The sequence below is a fragment of the Topomyia yanbarensis genome, chromosome 2, assembly GCF_030247195.1.
Source record: "Topomyia yanbarensis strain Yona2022 chromosome 2, ASM3024719v1, whole genome shotgun sequence".
NCBI lineage: Eukaryota > Metazoa > Arthropoda > Insecta > Diptera > Culicidae > Topomyia > Topomyia yanbarensis.
In genome coordinates this window covers 381,665,717-381,684,933 of record NC_080671.1, presented here as the reverse complement: position 1 = coordinate 381,684,933, position 19,217 = coordinate 381,665,717, and the positions used below count along the sequence as shown (strand labels likewise).

At 39.6% G+C, this 19,217-nt stretch overlaps 1 protein-coding gene across 1 annotated transcript in view; it reads right to left on the bottom strand.

Annotated features, from left to right (window-relative positions):
• Window positions 1–7,546, bottom strand: part of LOC131684674 (Kv channel-interacting protein 1) — a 93,168-nt gene extending 85,622 nt beyond the window's left edge. The window contains exon 1 of the mRNA XM_058967750.1: window positions 6,461–7,546. The gene's annotated coding sequence lies outside the window, so the exon portion shown is untranslated. The remainder of the gene's footprint in view (window positions 1–6,460) is intronic.
• Window positions 7,547–19,217: the final 11,671 nt, after the last annotated feature.

The following is a 19,217-nucleotide window of genomic DNA, read 5'->3' as shown; positions in this document are numbered from 1 at the left end:
TTATCCATGTGTGTTTGAACTTTTAGGATCTGTTTGAGAGCAACTAGAAAGCTTGTTCTATACATGAGATGTGATTATATTGTCTAAAATTTGATTTTTCTTCACCGGTCCGGGTGTTTTTCCCACACACTAAGTACTAAGAAAATAAATATTTTACATTAAGTAGTATTGTCCTACGTCTACAGTTCGTGCAACCCCATAGGGCTGCCCCTTGTAGTTTTTCTTTCAATAATTACTTTCAATACTAATCCAGCGCTTTCGAAGATTGGAAATTCAATAAATCAAAAAAAATCGATTTCAAATTGGCGAAATTTAAAGACAACCTCATGACTTCTAATCAAACCATTTAATTGTTTAACCCTTACAAGTCTGATATTTTTGTTTCGATTATAGACGTTTTAACCTTAAGGTCATTCGCTTCTTCATTCAGGTTAGGAGTTTTTGCTATTACAAATCTCTATTCCTGCGTGCGGGATTGGGATTCGAACCCAGATGAGCTGCGTACATGACATTCAATGTACAAATTCCGCTATGCCCGCTCGAGTCTGATCTTGTTTCGATGCGAGAATTAGGTTGGTATAAATGTAGTTGATAGCAAATATGCAATAGTTTAGAATTTTCGTTATTCTAGTTACCTCATACACAATATGTTGAATTTTTAATCGTATTCTCAAATAAATTTTTGTCGAAAAAGTATTTGTCAAAATTTTAGTTTCTGTTAAAAATCCGGGCCCCCTTCAAAACTCCGGGCCCGGGGGGAAACACCCCGGTCCCCCCCCTCTCGGCGGCCCTGCTGCTTTTACAAAATCATTTATATCTTAATTTATGGTAATGCTTTTCTCTATGGAATCTACTGCACAATTGTTTAGAATATTTCTCAACAGATCGCGCAAAAGTCTTTTAATCCTGTTCAGTACAGCGAAAATTATTGTCGTTGAAAAACTACTCGAAAACTTTAGCTCGTAAACATTTAGAAACGATAGCATTTCTTCGCAATGTACCTTTTCTGATCCAAATTATTATAGGGTGATGAGCCCATTTGCGCCATGTTTCTATTACCACCCTACCCATTTGAAGCCGTTGGTTGGAGCAGTGTCTGCCATCTTTGTTCAAGGCATTGAGTCAAAAGGTAGCGAAACAATAGGGGCACTCGATTCGAGTTTTCGTTGCGCTCAAACACGAGAATTTCACTGTTTTCAGTGCATTTGTGTTATTATATTGGTTCTTAACAAAGCTGTTGATGTCCATTTTTACGTATTCCATTGATTGTAGGGCGAGAAATTAATGAATTAGTGAGGCACCTTGCTTAGTATGGTGAAAATAGGCACTTCACCCTAGGCATTTTCTTACTTCTGATGAATTGGTCATAGTTAACCTTTACTCATGAATATCCAATCCATTCGTAAACGTAAATTTGTTGTTTACTTTTTCCAAAAAACTACGGGTAGCTGAAGTCCAGGACATTTCCGGGGTATTGATGTAGGATAATTATTTAGTGTACAAGTTTTCTGCACAACGAAAAATCCAGACCAAGCATGCTATTTTTGCTAATCATTCGCCAAATTTAATTTTCGAATTACTGAACTGGTCAGCATTCCTCAACTTTTATCAGCAGAAATTGACCGAAAACTATTTACTCCTATTGACAGATGTTTATACTATATATTTTAAGAGGAGAACTCGGTAATAAAATTGCTCTACTGAATTGATTATGGACGGAATACTATTCAAATTTCCAGGAAAATTTTAATGAACCCGTTGAATCAAACATAATGAGTAAAATTAGCTGTTGGGAAAAATACAAGCAGAATTTTAATAATATGATTCGCCAACGAATAGTCCTACGTCAACATCACGATTATGTCCCGGATATTTCCCACCCCTAGTTTTTTAAATATATTAAGAAACTACTGTTACCTTGTCTGTTGATATTAACTGTAAATAAATAAATAAATTTCTTTTGTAGTCCAAACTGCTGCTGATGATGGCGGAAGTCGGGTGGTCTCTTCCGACCGGCCGCGACAGCAACGGCCGAATTCTCCCGATTTTCGTTGTCTGCTCCGGCAGCAGTCCTTAATAATTAGCTAGAGAGGTGAGCTTTGCTCCTTTATTGGAACCTCTCTAGTGACGGTGACGAAATATCGTCGGATTCGCTTGCTCCCGCAAGGAATCCCGGAAGACACCACAGTGTTCTTCCTAGGCGGAGCCGTTGTGCAAGGCTCGTTCGGCTTATCCTCTACCGCGAGAGGGGCGGATGCTCATGATCTTTAACGATTGGCCGGGAAGCGAACAGAACATTTCACTGTCGCACGCTCGCACTTAACGATCGGTTATGGTGGCGGGAAGTTTTCCCGAAAAAAGTCTATTGCCCAGACGTCTGTTCTTAACCGTGGTCCGTCACTTTCTGTCCTTTTCACGATGGCCGCCCTCTGCACTCGACCAAAACAAAACACCAACCGCCTCGTCGTATGGCTGTCATCGATGAGCAGCATAACCAGCGCACATGTCTTTTCGCAAGTGGAGAGCGCTAAAGCTAAACCCTGTGCTGATTATACATAAATGTCAAACAAAAATTACTACACCTATCTGCACAAACAAAACCGTTCACAAAAGCGAAAATGACCGAAAATTTACGACTAAATGTGAATGGTATCGAACAGAGGTGAGCATAAAATTATGTAAACAAATACACTCTACGGAGGGAGTACGCAAAAACAGGTATATTTCCACCCAGTGCTAAATTGTTACTCTGACGGGTTACAGAGTACAGTGTGACAAGTGATTTTTTCGAGAACAAATATTTTTCCATGTAGGATAATATTTAGGGGGACCCGGGGCTATTGAGATCGTGGGGGTAATTCAGACCCCCTCGATTCATAAGACTTTCTGACTGTCGTATTCATTCGTGGAAATGCAATTTTGAAACATTAATTTTGACAGTTTTTTTAGAAAGGAGATACAACGTGTTTCATTTTTTCGCCAACCTCAAAATAAAAATCATTATAATAGTAAAACCGTGATTTAAGTCACAAATGAAAATGAAAAAAATAAAAGGTAAATGTTTGTGAATGCTTGAGGCCTCTATTTTATGAAATGATTTTTGTTTTGGATGAAAATACAGATATTTTCAAGACGCTTACCACTTTTGTGCGAAATGGGCATACGGGGTTATTCGGACCCCCTATTCCATCAACCACTGCTCAGCGGCTTACGTACACGATTGCACACACTACAGCAAATAAAATACATGATGCGCCAATAGACAGACTTTCTACCCAGATTAATTTTTGAGTGCTATTTTTTGCTTCTTAAGGAGTTTCTCCAATAAAGATTTCATGTATAAAAATAATTCCATTGTAAAAAAATAATTATATCATTTCATCATCATAATGGGGTATATGACCAACGGCGAAATTGTGTTTGTTGATTACTAATACTACATGGAGCATTTATACAGCTAAGTACCGAATTTACCCCATTCTTTTAAATTTCGTTGCATTAATTTTCCATTCCTTGCGATAGAACGGTGATTTGGTGAGTACTGAAGCCGGTATAACAGTGTTGACTAATAGGAAGGTATCACCGACGACCGACATCCTATCAGGATTAATGGAAGACGATTTGAATACCAAAGGCAAAATAATGTCGATAAGTCTCCTTTTGAATACCATATCCATCTAATACAACCAGCCTCTGGAGTGTCTACTTCCGGACCAAAGATAAGCCATTTAACATCATCGATCTAAAACGTGATCAAACTAAACAACACTCGGGCGTGTACGAAGAAGTATTTTGTCTACATACCCACCCGGGAAGTAGAGATTGATGGTGTAGTCTTCGAGAGGGACCTTACTTGCAAAACACGGGGTTGGCTACATTCAGAACCCTTCACTTAAGCCAGTAGAAATTCTGCTATCTAAGTAGTTGCGTTCAGCAAAAATCGAGGAGTGAGAAAACGACCTAATTTTCATTAGCCTCATTTCGAGCCTTTCGCCGGATCTGTTCTTCCAAACTTTGTTCTTTTGAACGGAACTCGTCTACCTGTTCGCCTTTTTGTACTGCGGGGCATGAACTACCGTCGTTGCAAATAATGAGGTCCATTGTAGAAAAAAGGCACGGTGTGTAAAATGAGGGGAGAATAATGAAAAGTTTTTCTTCTGTGGAGAGACTCCGCATGAACTGTCGACATATCCCGCATATAAATAATACGGGGAAAAACTGAAGCATTCCTTTGAGAAGCGCTTCGAGAAGAAATGCTAAAGCAGCTATGACTAATTTCTACGCTCCCTTGTTCAATTAAGAGCTTGATTCTGACAATCTCATTGAAGCAACGTCTATTAATTTTTGGAAAGAGAATCATTTTCTTTCCTAAGCTTCCTCGGCTGGAGATTGTCCCTTGATGGGTGCTGTTACAAAACCGAAGTAAGTTAGAAGTCCACATGGGACATCCAACGCCCCAATTTTCAACATGATGGAGGAGCGTTTTTGGGGATCGAAATGTGCTATTATTTCAATCGGATTAGCTTTTGCTCAGATCCAGGTATTCAAGTTGTCGGTTGTGAAGGTCGAATCGAAGGCAAATATTTATTGAAGGCAAATATTTATTGACATCCATATGTATCGCACATCAGTCGGTTCTAAAAGACTTCAACTCCCACGGTATGCCATGGGGTTGACTCTACTCCACCAGCACGGCCAAGCGCGTTAGCGTTATCGTTGTGCTCGACCTCGCTCCAATTAGTGTGCCCATTCATTGAAAGAGCTATCCGTCCGCTATATCCGAAACAATCGAACATTTCGAGTGGCTTGAATCTCTACGCTGCGAATACAGGTCAGACGAAACGAGTACCCGGCACGAACAACCATGGACGATAGAGAGTGATCAGAATTGTATGCGAATAGGTTTGGATCGCCCGAATTTTTTCGAATATACGCAACGTTAGAAACGCAAATGAAAAAAATTATGAAAGCTGAAATATTTCGCTTGTCGCTAGGCCCTACGTTATTTATTCGATTTAATCTTTGATCGGAATACACGGAACCAAGAATTTTTTTTCGGCGACAACAGATCCACATTCAAATGATAAACGTTTTAAACACACAAGTTCATCTGACAGCAAAGATGCTCGCACTAAGCATTGTTGTGCGCATATCACCATAACGTTCGTCAGATGATGAGAGCTATGCATAACTTCTATGCTAATTATTATGGCATAGCAGTTAGAGTGATCATAAAAGAGGTTGTGCTGCAAACATTCACCCCACAAAACTTATGGTTACCTATCAAACAACCTGGTGCTGGTCATCAGTGATCTCTCCTGTCTCTCATATACATATTTTTACACACTATAGATATCCAAACTAGCAGTCTCTTTTCTTTTAGTTGACATGCTATCAGATACCTGGAAATCTGATACCAAGAGTTCCCAGCGTATCCAAGGATGCCAGCCGATGATCCCGTTCATGATGTACTGACAGCGATCTTCTGTTTGCCAAAATGCTGTAAGTTTCATTTCCTTTCTTTCCTGCCTTTGTCGTCCGCTTTCTCCTAACCTGATGCAGTCCTTCCTATTGATGCTGGAATCGATCCCTCTTTTGTATGTATTTTATGTATGTACGTATGTATTTTTTGTATCTGAACTCCCTGTTTTAAGATGTAGATGTGTCAAAATGTATTATAATTAGTATAAAAAAATATAATTTCAAATTAATTTCCTAATTTTTATCTCATATTTTTTAAGAAATTTAAATTGTAAAGGAAAGAAATTTCTATCTGAATAAAGATATGAAATTGTTGTACATTGAGATTTTAAGACGCATGCATTTCGTACGCGCGACGCATACGTGGTTAATCTCAGGTTTTGGTTTGTTCCAAACTTTCGAGTGGGTAGTTCCCCCCTCGGCAAATTTCGAGTGGGTACTACCCACGTGTAAGTAAGTCTGTTCAACGGATATATATTTCAACTTTCTGAATGAAGCATTATGTAAGAAGTGCTATTCCGTCTTACAATGTTTGTAATTTTGTTTGATCTGTCTTGTCTCTTGGTGCATGGAAAAAATATTTTTTTAGGAGCCCTCCATGCATGTAATTTTCATGATATCCTTGTTTTGTATAAGATACAATTTTTGAAGAAATTCCATGTACAAGAACTCACAAAACCCGCTAGTCATCATACCTAAGAACCCGTTTGCGGGGGTTGAAAACTGTCATCTGTATTGAATGAAGTTACTATTTAGTCAACCTTTACAGGTAAACCATTGGTAAAATTTGAAATTCCATTTCGACGATAGTATCATCACTTCTGTATCACTAATATTTACTACTCAAATATCGGATATCGTCATAGAAGAAATCTCGAACACATTGCCTATAACACCACCATCGCTAATCACAGATCCCTCTATACCAACAGCCATATGAGGATGAAAACGATACCAGAATTGATGAATGATAACTTACATTGATTATCTGTCTGGTGGTTCCGAAGCTCAAGAGCACTGTAAATATCCACTTTTCGGCTAAGTTGACATCGTTATTCCTGTTCGTCGAAACGGGCACACCAATTCGGAGTGCGTGAGAATGAAATCAAGGCTTCCAATGATTGTTTGAACCATCAGATGGGCGTACCAGCCAGCCTGCCAGAGCCAGCACAGATACCATTCAAACACGTGGAATCATAGGCCACCACTGTTGCATGGGGGAAACAAGACAAAGAAAGAGGAGTCTGCGGAAGGACTGTGTACGAAATGGAAAATGAGCTTTCCACCCACACAAACTCACACACTCGATTGAAGCACCTCCACCCAAGTTTGAATTTACGATGGTGTGTGCTGCTGTCTGTCAGCCCGACTAGTGTCTAGATTATCCCGTAAGCTTGTTCCATCATGTTGCCCCGATCATTTTGACGAATTAAGCTAACTGTTTCATCTTATCACTTGGACTAGGTGTACACTTTTCAGTCAATTTTCCTTCGACACCTTAATTCAGGATGGGCTAACTGCTCTATCCGCCATATACCTTCTGTCCTCCGACAGACACACGCACACAAATACAGACGGACACGGCTTCTCGAGTATTAAAATGCTGCTGGGAAAGCATCTGAAAATTCCCACCCATCACTCGTGTGCTATTTTTCCAGATTTCCAGACGTGATATCAATTAACATTTCTTCTTGCATAGCTTTTCTAACACACTTCTAAGGATTTCCAAACGCGTAGATTATCATTCAACATCAAGCTTTTACGTTTCATTGCACACGAGTAACGTCAAGCATGAAAAGTTAGATAAACCACTTCAGTGACTGCTGACACGTTAAACCAACATCCCTCAAAAATATTCCTGACACCTTGATCACCCGAACCAGTAGCTAACCTGGCCAACAGAGCCAGGATGGAATCTTTTGAACTTTTTCTCCAAACTTAAGTTGACATTATCCTTGACCACTGCCGTGTATTTCGCGTCTTGCTGCCACTCGTGCTGGATTGTCTCTCGGAGGCGACCGTGGGACTGAACCTTTCTTCCACCTCGAATAGCAAGGACCTGCTGCCACTTGATGAGCTCCAATGCTGGCTGACCAACTGTATGGTGAGGTGGTGCTATCGGGGAGAGATTTTGAGAAAGAGAAATTTTATTTCTCTCCCACGAGGCTTGTGCATGGTTGGAGCTACAGTCTGGCTCTTTTTTCTTATCATAGTTTTATCACACCGAACCTGACGGCAGAGTTGCTAACTTTTCCGGTGGAATCTTAGTTTTGTCAACATGAAATGATTTAAAATGGAGTTTATGTATGGTTGCATTGATTTAATATTGTGCAATATTATATAATTAATTTAATTTAATATTGAGATCAGAATTTCGAATATGGAAATCCTAGCTGGCCAGGTATCACGAATATGGAAATTAGGTGGTCTAGCTCGAACTTTTGAGGAATCTTTGCCACATACGCATAGTTCACTATAAATGATAGTTGAGCCCATTATCGCTATGTTTCCATTATCACGTTACCCATTTGAAGCCGTTGGTTAGAGCAGTGTCTGCCATCTTTATTCAACGCATTGGGTCAAATGGTAGCGCGACAATAGGGGCACTCGATTCGTGTGTTAAAATTAACTCCTTTTTGGTATTTAGTGAATCGATACCTGATGTATCCTATACAAATGCATGTAGAGTCAAGTCACCCTCCAGGAAGTTAAACGTGAAACTTCAGCGATCAATCTATCCACTATTACAAGCTGAAGTTGAGCTGCACCACCCGTTATTGAAAGCCAGCTTAATTTTCTTTTTAAAGAATGTGATATTCAAAGATACCTTGCATTGTTTTTTGCAAATCTTGGTGTTCATGAGTTGGCAAGATATTTATCAATGCCATTCAGTTAGAAATTGTAAAATGGTTTAAATAAGAACCTTGTGAAAAAAAAACAAATTATACGAATAGTTATTTAGAATGAACGGTGAAGCATATTCGAAATAACAATTGCTGCAGGATTGTAAGCTCTCTTATTGACCAAGACCACAGACTAACAGACATAACACTATGAGGGAATCCCCTCAAAAACATCGATCCGACAATTTACCCAGAACACTATCTCCACCTTTTATTCACGGTCCCAAACACTCATTTACTGGTGGGTTACCCCTCAGGTTTGGGAACAATTTTTCACTAGTGGTCTATCCCCCATATGCTTGTTTATATGTCAGTGGCGCCATAATTTCAAATGTCGCCACAGTCCCAACTACAAATATATTTAAAATGACCGTTAAAGCTTTGTTTTTAAGTGTTATATCTGTTAGTCTGTGCCAAGACTATAGAGGCCATTACCTCTTTAGAGCGTGTCCTAGTTGAATTTTCGTTGAAAGCAACGCAAGAAAATCATGCGTATCCTTCCCTTTGCGAAAGGCAAATTGAATTTTGATAACAAGCCGTTCACCTTCATCAAATTGTCTAGTCGTACCAAAATGCAATCGGCCGATACGAATTGTGGTCCTGGTCATCCTAGTTTATGAATAACAATCTATGTTACTTGTCTTCAGCCCCCTGGACAAACGCTCAATGTGCAAAAACCGCTTGTATAAATTTAATTATCGACTCGTCACTGCTTCCGGTTAATTCTTCAAAAAATTGAGTTTGATTCTATCACCCAAGAGTAATCATTCTGCATGATACTAGTGCACCTGGGAATTCATCGTTAAATGTTAGTGAATTGTGTAGTTCTCCGGCCACACGTCACGCACAGTTTTCTGCATAGAAACGGAGCACAGGCATACCTTTCTTGCAAAGTCTAAAGTTTATCGCGTCGAATTTCCTCGCTTGTTCGAAAAGAACTAGTTCGTAAAAATCCGATCATCGTTTCGTTGGCATGACAATTTCTTCCTGTGGTTTTGTTTCAATTTTGAGGAGCGAACAAGAATCACCCGCATCTATTTCTCGAGTGCGGGATCAGCACCAACGTCGTCCAGGTTCACAACTGAGTCAAACTTTAGCTGTTTTCTTCTCCGGCAAACTAGCTACATGGCCGGTCAACAGTAGTATATTGTGCTTCATAAGCCTTGCGATATCAGCATGTTTTTATATACCGCTTAATACCCATACAGAGCAACAGGGAGTATATGTAGCGATATGTATGGAGAAAGTTTTGTGCGTGTCCATAGGCTACGGGACTTCAGCTGAAAACGCAAATCGTAGAAGATGCCATTAAATCCGCAAACAACTCTTTATCTCACTTACGTCTTCCTTATCACATGTCACTAGTCTTCTAAGATTTATGAATTCGCCGACAACCTCTTACCGTGTCCATTTCTCGCCAAACATATGATTACGGCTTAAAAGCCAACTGTCAAAATTCTCTTTGAAAGGAAATTCCGGACAAACCGTTAATCGCCAATCACAGATATTGGTAGTAAACAAAAGAAAAAAGTTTTCTCTTTCATTAACTGCTATGAACTGTGTTTAGCCAGTAACGGTTTGTCCAGAATTTCGTTTCCAAGAGAATTTTGACAGTTGGCTTTCAAGCCGTAATCATATGTTTGGCGAGATTTCTATCTCGGAATCAATAGCGTGCTGGTGACCTGGTTGTCTATCAACTACAATTTAATTTATTTCCCCAGAGTTGATACTCAGTCCGATATTGTCAGCCTCTCTTTTAAAACTGGTCGCTCACCCGGCAACAGGACACACGCCACAAAAAATATTCACTATAGATTTTGTTCTACCTATTCCAACGCTGTTGCTGTGGCCGCTTTGGTATAGGTAGAACAAAATCCATAGTGAATATTTTTTGTTGCGTATGTCCTGTCGCCTCGTAAGCGAACAGCTTAAAAGGGACAAAAGCCTCTTTCACTGCTCTGCGATCGACTCCAATGGTGTCTAAATCACCCGGAAGCCAAGAAGCACGCGAGATCTTTAATGATAGTGCCGTTCTTTTGCATATTAGTTCTTGGTATCACACTTTCAAGCATTCAATTGCGATTCTTTTCATGACTGGTTTGACATATGATTCATTTTTTTTACTTTTTTCAATTTTCTATACCATTACCATTACTATGTGACTTGCAATTGGTAAAATAAGTGGTAAGTTGAAGAATGTGTGAGAGACGTAATTGTTCAAGAAATAGAAGATAACTATTTGGGAATTCAACTTCGGAATAATGTGCCAAAAACATATACTTGAACAACGTCTTCATATTTTGGAATTTTGAATCAAAAATGACTGTTCGGCCAAGCAAACTTTTCGAACGGTGCTATCAAAAAAATTTTGCAGGCGAAGCTAATTTTGACTTAAATTGATACGTAAACAAACAAAACTGCCTATTCAGTGTGATGAGTAATCGGAGAAGTTCCTGCAACCATTGCAATCGTCAGTTTATTGAAGACGGTTTCTATGCTGTTACGTTAGGTCTTTCGTTCACACAGACAAACCGCAGGCAATTGATGAGAGACTCCAGTAGTCATTGAGAAAATGACCACGGTCGTGCCTTCTATGCGGTGAAATCTTGAACTATTTTTTCTTGCAAAAGTGAACTCTTAATTTATTAAAATTGTTTCACACATACTATTCAGCTAAACCCAACCATTACAGAGATGACCCGGTTTTATCAGCACCCGTTTTTATCAGCCTCCGATTTTATCTGCTCCGATTTTATCAGCTTTTTGACCCAATTTTATCAGCTTCATATGAAAATTGATAGTTGGTAGTTTGATGGGCGATAGCAGACGAACCAAGTTGAATTCGAGTAAATCCTTTCCTGAGCATATGTTTCTTATCTTAGAGATTCGAAATATGCAAAAAAAAAAATTTATTTTAAAGGAAGTTTAAGCTAAATGACGCTATATATAGGGACAAAGAAGAATACTTTAAGAGCTTCGGTTTCGTATGGACGGTCATCGATTTTTTTCGGTGCAAATTAAAACAAACTGCATTTTACCGGACGTTTCGACCTACCAACATGTTCAGTCATCCTCAGCGGCTTACTAAAATATAATATTTGTTAAAATCTAACACTAAACACAAATTTAAACAACATCACTTACATGCTAACAACGTCTACACAATGAACAATCACAATATCAACTGCTGTCTTGTCTTGTACATTCATTTCCGTGGGTACTTTCTTCGGACGCACGGTGCTCTTCAGCTTCACATCTAATAATAATTTTCACCGAAAAAAATCGATGACCGTCCATACCAAACTTGCTAGCGGTGATGAAAACAAAGCAACTGAGCTTCGGTTTCTTAAAAAGCATGAAAATATATGTCCCGATTTTATCAATGTTCCCGTTTTATCGGCCTAAAAGTCACCAAGGGGCTGATAAAAACGGGTCTTCACCAGGGGCGGCGAAAAACTTTTCGCTCGAGTGGGTAGAAAGCATAGGGTGAGGGGTCCATTAGTAACGATTTTTCACTTTTCGCAATGCACACGCTTACATTACGTTCACATTAAATCACGTTCGTTTATGCAAATGGAATTGTGGTACATCGATGTTTTCAAATGTGTGAAGTGCGAGATACATGCGTTGCGCATCTAAATTTTTTGAAATAGTTCAAAATTTCGAGTGGGTAATTACCCACTCGGTTATTTTCGGTATGGGTAGTACTACCCATACTACCCACGCTTTCCGCCGGCCCTGGTTTTCACTGTATTACGCAAAAAAAGTTCCAAATTATTATGGTAATATTATTTTTGTTTTACCATTGCAAAACTTCGTAAACTTGCTGCACTAAAACAATAAAAAAATCATTCTATCTTCTGAGCTCGCACAATGCAAAAGCAAAAAAATCGCTACACTATAGGTACCAGAGAAGCATGCCAGCGCTTTGTTCTATATTCAGTACACAAACAGTAATGTATCGTTGCCTCCGGCTACGCAGTGAAATGAGTCTGCCAAAAAATAAAAGTACCCGTGCTGCGGGATAACATCTATCGATTTTAATAAAACTCGCGTTTGACCCATAGTTCAGAAGATGGAACACTAGTTAAAGTTAAAATAGAGCGTAACCTCGCGGAAGCTACGTACATTCAGCTACACAACGTCGAAAACTGTATTTTGATTGCGTTTAGAAGCTTAGCACAGACGAAAAACTTCATTGCAAAAAACAACACGCAACATGAGGTCGAATTGAATAACACTAGAATCAAGATCCCCGGGTATATGGAAAAATAGATGGTGGATGTTCGTATCCATGATTTGACACCGCGTTAAGTTTACATCAAACGAATTATGTCGCGATACGAAGAAGTGGAATCTATTACGAATGACACCGATATTCCCAGAGACGTTCGTATTGTGAGGATGCGAGTGACAAAACCAATACCTTCTTACATGACTATCGAATGCAAATCACCGAAGGATTGCGTAACCTGTAGGCAAACAGCGCTGATCACATATCCCGGGCAAACCCCAACATGCCAATTCTGTAACCAGACAGCCCACTACGGAAAACCATGCGACGAAGCAACTAGCCAAAACTTATCTACTATAGATAACTCTATCAAGCAGCCACCGACACTTCCAAATAAACCAAAAACAATGACCCAATTAACCACTAATGACGGAACAACGATCACGACAACCGTTCCCAATAAAGAGGCTAATACCAATGAAGACGGATTTACAACAGCGACCCGTAAGAACAAGAAACAAATAAGAACTTCTGACGTTGAGCAACAAGAAAGTAGTACCAATAATGACATGGACGTGAACGATAACGCGAGAGAAGGCAGACTGAATGAACCGCAAGCTGCGACGTATAACGCAACTAATGCTTCACCGCAAAGGAAAAGGATCTTAACACGCAGCAGCAAACTGCGTCAACAAGATCTAACAGACAGACATTCTTAGTATTTTTTTATTTTTAACTGTTTTAAAAACTTTAAGATGCCAAATAAACTATTAGAAACAAATAGAGCAAAAAATGACTAAATATTAGTATGTGGCCACGTAAAAGTACATATCAGTTTATAGAGTGGTGTAACAGCGTATTTGTTTCCATAATAAATAAGTTAAGGGGAGTGTCTGGCGTAGTGGGAAAAAATCGACTTTTTTTTATCCGCTTAATTGTTAGTACTGAATCTCTAGAACAGTCTTCCGCAATCTCGGTGGCCACGATGAACCTCTTTTGTTTTAAACAGCCATGTATTCTCGCGCGTATTTGCTGTAACACACGCAGATTTAAATCTATCGGCAACAATTTTCGAAAAAAAAAACTGACAGCGATTACACTGTAAACGATATTACTTCTACTCAAATTTTCAACAGAAAATACCTGATGGGATTTTTTTTACAGCGTTTTGGTTGTGATTCAATTTGATGTGGGATACCTTTTAATAGCGTTTTTCTCGAAAGCACATTTTTAGAATTGGCGAACACGATAACACCAATCAACGAATTGACTTTATTTTTTTAAGAGAATGCGCAATATATGTAATCTGTCGATGAACCACATAAAACTGAATAATAATTTTTTCTCCCCATTATTTTGTAGAAAAGTGAGCGAATTTTACAGTACAATATGAGATTTTTTGGTTTTCATGAAGCCATTTTCCGAAACTCAAACTCTGTTCTATTTTTTTAGTTCATCGAGTAACTACAAGTCTAAGCTTTACAAATCGTATTGGATTTCCTGTGAGACAATTTTATCAAGAGTTATCGTGTTGGCCACGGCGCTCCTCGACGTGGAACTGGTTGGACGTCTACTCTTGGAACGCTCGTATGTGGCTCTGGGTGACCGAAAATATTTCTTTCTTCGTGCATTTTTTGTTAGGGGAAACTTTGCCACTGCGACCACCATTCAGGTTATCTTTTGTGGCTGCTCCTATTTGCTCTACATGTTACAAATTGCCTGAATCCAATGTGTCATCCCAACCGGGTAGTCCATTATTAATGTTTTTCGTGTATCATGAATGTACAAATAACTCCTAACATTCCACAAAAGATCCATTGTTACCTTGCCTTCAAAATCGTAAAACAAAATAATCTTCGGTTTGAGCATTATACACCAGACGCCCCTCTTAATTTGAAACCCTCTCTAAAATGCTACTATAGGTAGCAAGCACTATCGTGTTATACAGATCACAAATACTCCATTCAATTAAGTTTACCCATATTTCAACAACATAACGTGCAATAAGCACATTTTTCCCTGATTTCATCTTTTTCGCAAGAGATGCTACTAAAAGCTCCAGTTATTTTTGGCCTTCCTCTGAGGACCCTCAACTCCTCCTATGTCTAGTTTCCGTATGGACTGGACATCTACTATGTGTACAAACGTATCCTTGCTAGATTAAATTGTATTCGTGGAGGAGGTTTAGAGTAACGGTTTTCGCTCTGCTAACTCTCTGAGAGGATTTCGTATGTTCTCTGAGAAAAAAGCTTTGGAGCTCTGTTTACCAGCGATAATTTGAGCGCAGAGAATCTGACAAGCAGCACCTGTACACAATTCGTAAAACAAACAATACGTACTGCAAATAATTCCTTGAATGGGTAAGAGATTTGAGAATGGCCATTCGGGAGCAACTTCAGCTCCAAGCCAACGTTGGCTGTGGGGAAGGTTTGTTTGAGTAGTTGGTTTTATCGGGTTGGTATGCAAAAAGCCGACTGAGTTATATAATATTATTACCCGATTTGAATTTTGCTTCAATCGGAACCTGTACGTGTGGTGTTCAATAATCTATTCATTGCGGTTGCCTCGGTCAATTGCGCCGTTTGATGGTTTCCTGTACATATGTCTAGCATTGGGTATACTAGTTTCAGTTGTTTGCACTTGCTTGCGTTGGTTTTTCTTTCTACTTTGTACTTTCGTAGTATTTGACCTGTGATAGGAATGTCACATTGTTGAGGCCGCAAGCTGTTGCTATTTTTAAGAACGAAGTGTTGAACTTTAATCCATTTTCTGCATAAGCATACGTATTGAATACTGTTACGTAAACATTGATCTGACGAGAACAAATATAACGCACAAGAACTTCAATAAGTATATAGTTTAGATACATTTTTTTTAAAATTTGGAATACACAATTAAAATCCCACGTTTGATCCCAGTCACCGATATGGTAGTATCAGACAAACAACAGTGCGTCTCCATTATAGTTTAAAAAATGATGTAGATCGGTATATTGATTGTTATTCCAAAAAAAAAAAATCATTGAAAAAAAATTAAAATTATTTAAAATGAGCGCCTTATCAGGCTGGAATTTTGAGCTATAGAATGGGAGGGATTAAGCTTTCTAAAGCATTTATCCGTCGATTCTAGTTAATACCACTGCTCAAAGTTACATGGTAGTTAATAGTCTATGGTATGAGAACAATGCTAGAAAGTGTTTGCCTCTTCAAAGCACTGCACGAGTGCTGAAATGATAGATTGCAAGCGATGTCTAGCGATGGTGGGGGACCAATCAGTCTAATCGTTTCTGTAATAAAACATACTGACATATTGCGCTATTCACGCGATACCAGCGTAGGGTCGTAGGATATATAGATCGTATTATGTATGAGAAACGTGTTTTACTGTAATAGCATTCTATACACGTAATATGTATAGTGTTATAGTGTACACGAACTGCATACTAACTGCTACAAGTGGTACCAAGCAGTTCTCTAACATTGTTTTATACATGTGTCTATACTTGGTCGAAATTCCACCATCTGTGCAGAGTTGCCTTGCTGTAAAATGCATGAGGTACGCTTCCTTCCTTTGTTTTACTTTTGTCAGCGAAGGGTGTCGAGTCGAAAATGTATAGCCACAGGTAGTATGAAAAGTTGAAATGGTAATTTTTGTCACACAACCACTCGCTAGTCGTTTGGTAGGTGAGAGCTCGTGCAAAACAATGTATGGGAACATGTATAGTAGGGTGGTTCAAATTTGGGCATATTGAAGGAACTATCCTTATTTCAATTTCAAAATGAAAGAAGTCGGTGTTGAGAAATTTCAATAATTATAACCTTGAGGAAATCATAGATCATAGATTCGTCGCATTAGCATCTGCTAACCAACTTGACCGCACAGGTAGACGTTAAAAACTGTTCGAGCACGGAAGAAAAAATATCACTTCCTACAGTTATGACAGCTATAAGTTAATTGGGATGGAAAGTAATGAACTTTTAGACTTATATTTAATGTTTTTGTTCGTCAAATGCGCTCATGCTTGGAAACTATTTTCACTAAACCTGTCTTCCCAGATTCTTTGCGTTGCGCTGTGACGATAATTTTGGCGGATCTCATACTGACTTCATCATGTTTGACTGCTGATTATCTAATAAGAATTCCTTAAGAAATGGTAAGTAGGAATTCATACCAACCCGACCAATATTTAAACCTCAGCAGCATGATAGCCATTACAGCTGACCGCCCCCATCTCCATCGTTCACGAGGAAGCATAAAGGATAAGATAGACGGGGTGTATTGATGCTTCACCTATTTAACGGAAGGACAATGATTCATCAAACGTTTCCATAGGTGTCGCGTGGTTGGATGTTTAGAAAAGTAGGATTCGCTCCAAGCAAGCGATGCGATCTGTAAAGTATGTTTTATTGGGTAATTGTTTAATTAGTCTTTGAGTACACGATCACTCGAAAAAGAAAAGATCTTGTTTAGTTTTTTGTTCTTTTCAAACTCTGTGTAGCCGGCTACCGAGAGTATCCTGTTTCGTAAACAAAAGCAATTTGAACTCCACACAGCCGACTATGGGAGTATTGTCTGGAAAAGGTAATCTTATCTGCGTAATGGGTCGGATCACTATTTATTGCAAGAGTATTTAAACATATTTATTGGGTTGAAAACTACCGAGTGATAATATGTTATACAGACATTGAATTCTGATAGCGCGAGATGTTATAAATCAAGGAAAGTATTTCCTATTATTCTCCTCCCGGGCCCGTGGTGGTGGAGGAACGCTATGTGGGAAGCTGAGCTGCAAGCAACCGGGCGGGTCATAGGTGGTGGATACTGCTTAGTCGCGATAGCAACTAGTTGTGATTCGCGAACCGAACCAGTAGCGGGGGCTGACAGCGGATGTGGTAGGACGAGGTAGTGGGCCCTACACGTTCTAGGCCTAAATACCACATGCCATAAAGCAGCCCTGACAAGGCGAGCCAGCGCCGCCTTAAAATAAGCGCTTAGCCCAAATCTCTCTCCTCCCGTGATCCTTCAGCGTTACTGCAAGGTTGGCGCAGGCCTAGCTAGTCGCCCATAAAAATAGCACGCTCAGGAAGTTCAACAACAGAATTTCGGATGGACAAAATTGGCACAGACGTACGCAACGGAAACGGACAAGAGACAGGAAACTTGGGACATGGAACTGTAGGTCGCCTAACTTTATCGGGAGCCCTCGCATACTTGCCGATATAGTGAAAGACCATTGTGGCGCTGCAGAAGGTGTGTTGGAAGGGGTCTACGGTGCGGGTCTTTCGCGGGAACCACACCATCTACTAGAGCTGCGGCAATACACACGAGCTGGGAATAGTGTTTATGGTGGTGGGGGAGATGCAAAAGCGTGTGATCGGATGGTGGCTGGTCAGCGACAGAATGTGCAGGTTGAGGATCAAGGGCCAGCTATTCAACATCAGCATAATTAAAGTGCATAGTCCCCACCTCGGAAGTAGCGATGACGACAAGGACGAATTCTACGCGCAGCTGGAGCGTGAATACGATCGCTGCCCAAGACATGATGTCAAGATCGTCATCGGCGACCTTAATGCTCAGGTTGGCCAGGAGGTGGAATACAGACCGGTAATCGGAAGGTTCAGCGCCCACCAGCAGACGAACGAGAGCGGCCTAAGACTGATCGATTTCGACACCTCCAAGAACTGCTGGACCAGGACTAAAGCAGTCATAAGCAGCACTGCGGAGAGCGTCCTGGAATATGTACAGAGGAGTCGACGGAACGATTGGTTCGATGGTGAGTGCCAAGAGATGTTGGACTAGAAAAATGCAGCACGTGATCAAATTCCTGACCTCGTTCGATGAATTAGCTATCAAAAGGTAAAAGGTACAATGGCTGAAAGGAGGGGACATTTTGACGTCAACTGCATCAATAAAGGGTCAGATAGGGGAGACTGAGGAGACTTGATCCCCTTTTTTATTTTTCAGTCCAACTCCGTGGAATGATAAAAAACTATGTATTTTTTGTAGTTTTATATTGTTTCTAGGGATGATTAATAATCATAAAAAAATTACATGGAAATATTATACTGGACATGAGCTATGAGCATTTCTGGAAAACAACAAAGAAATGGAAAATTCTTAGATTAGTGGAGACTCGATCCCTAATTTGGGGACACTTGATTCCTTTATAAAAACGTGTTTAAAAGAGCATGTAGGGTAATAAGCCTATTTTTGCCCTGTTTCTACTATCATCCTACCCATCTGAAGCCTTTGGTTAGAGCAGCGTCTGCCATTTTTGCTCAACGCATTGACTCAAATGGTATTGCGATAATGGGGGTACTCGATTAGAGATTTTGCTGCGCTCAAACAGAAGATTTTCACCATTCTCAAGACAATTTTGTTATTATATTGGCTCTTAATAAGAGGCGAATGACCTTAACGTTAAAACCTCTATAATCGAAATATAAAATGGACCTTAATAACAAATCAAAGAAGCTGAAATAATAAAATTATTGTAGTAATAATGTGGTACCCTTCTTAATAGGGCAAAAACGGGTACATTACCCCATTCAATTTTATAAATGGATTGTAGTATTGATCAAATCGTTATGATTAGATAT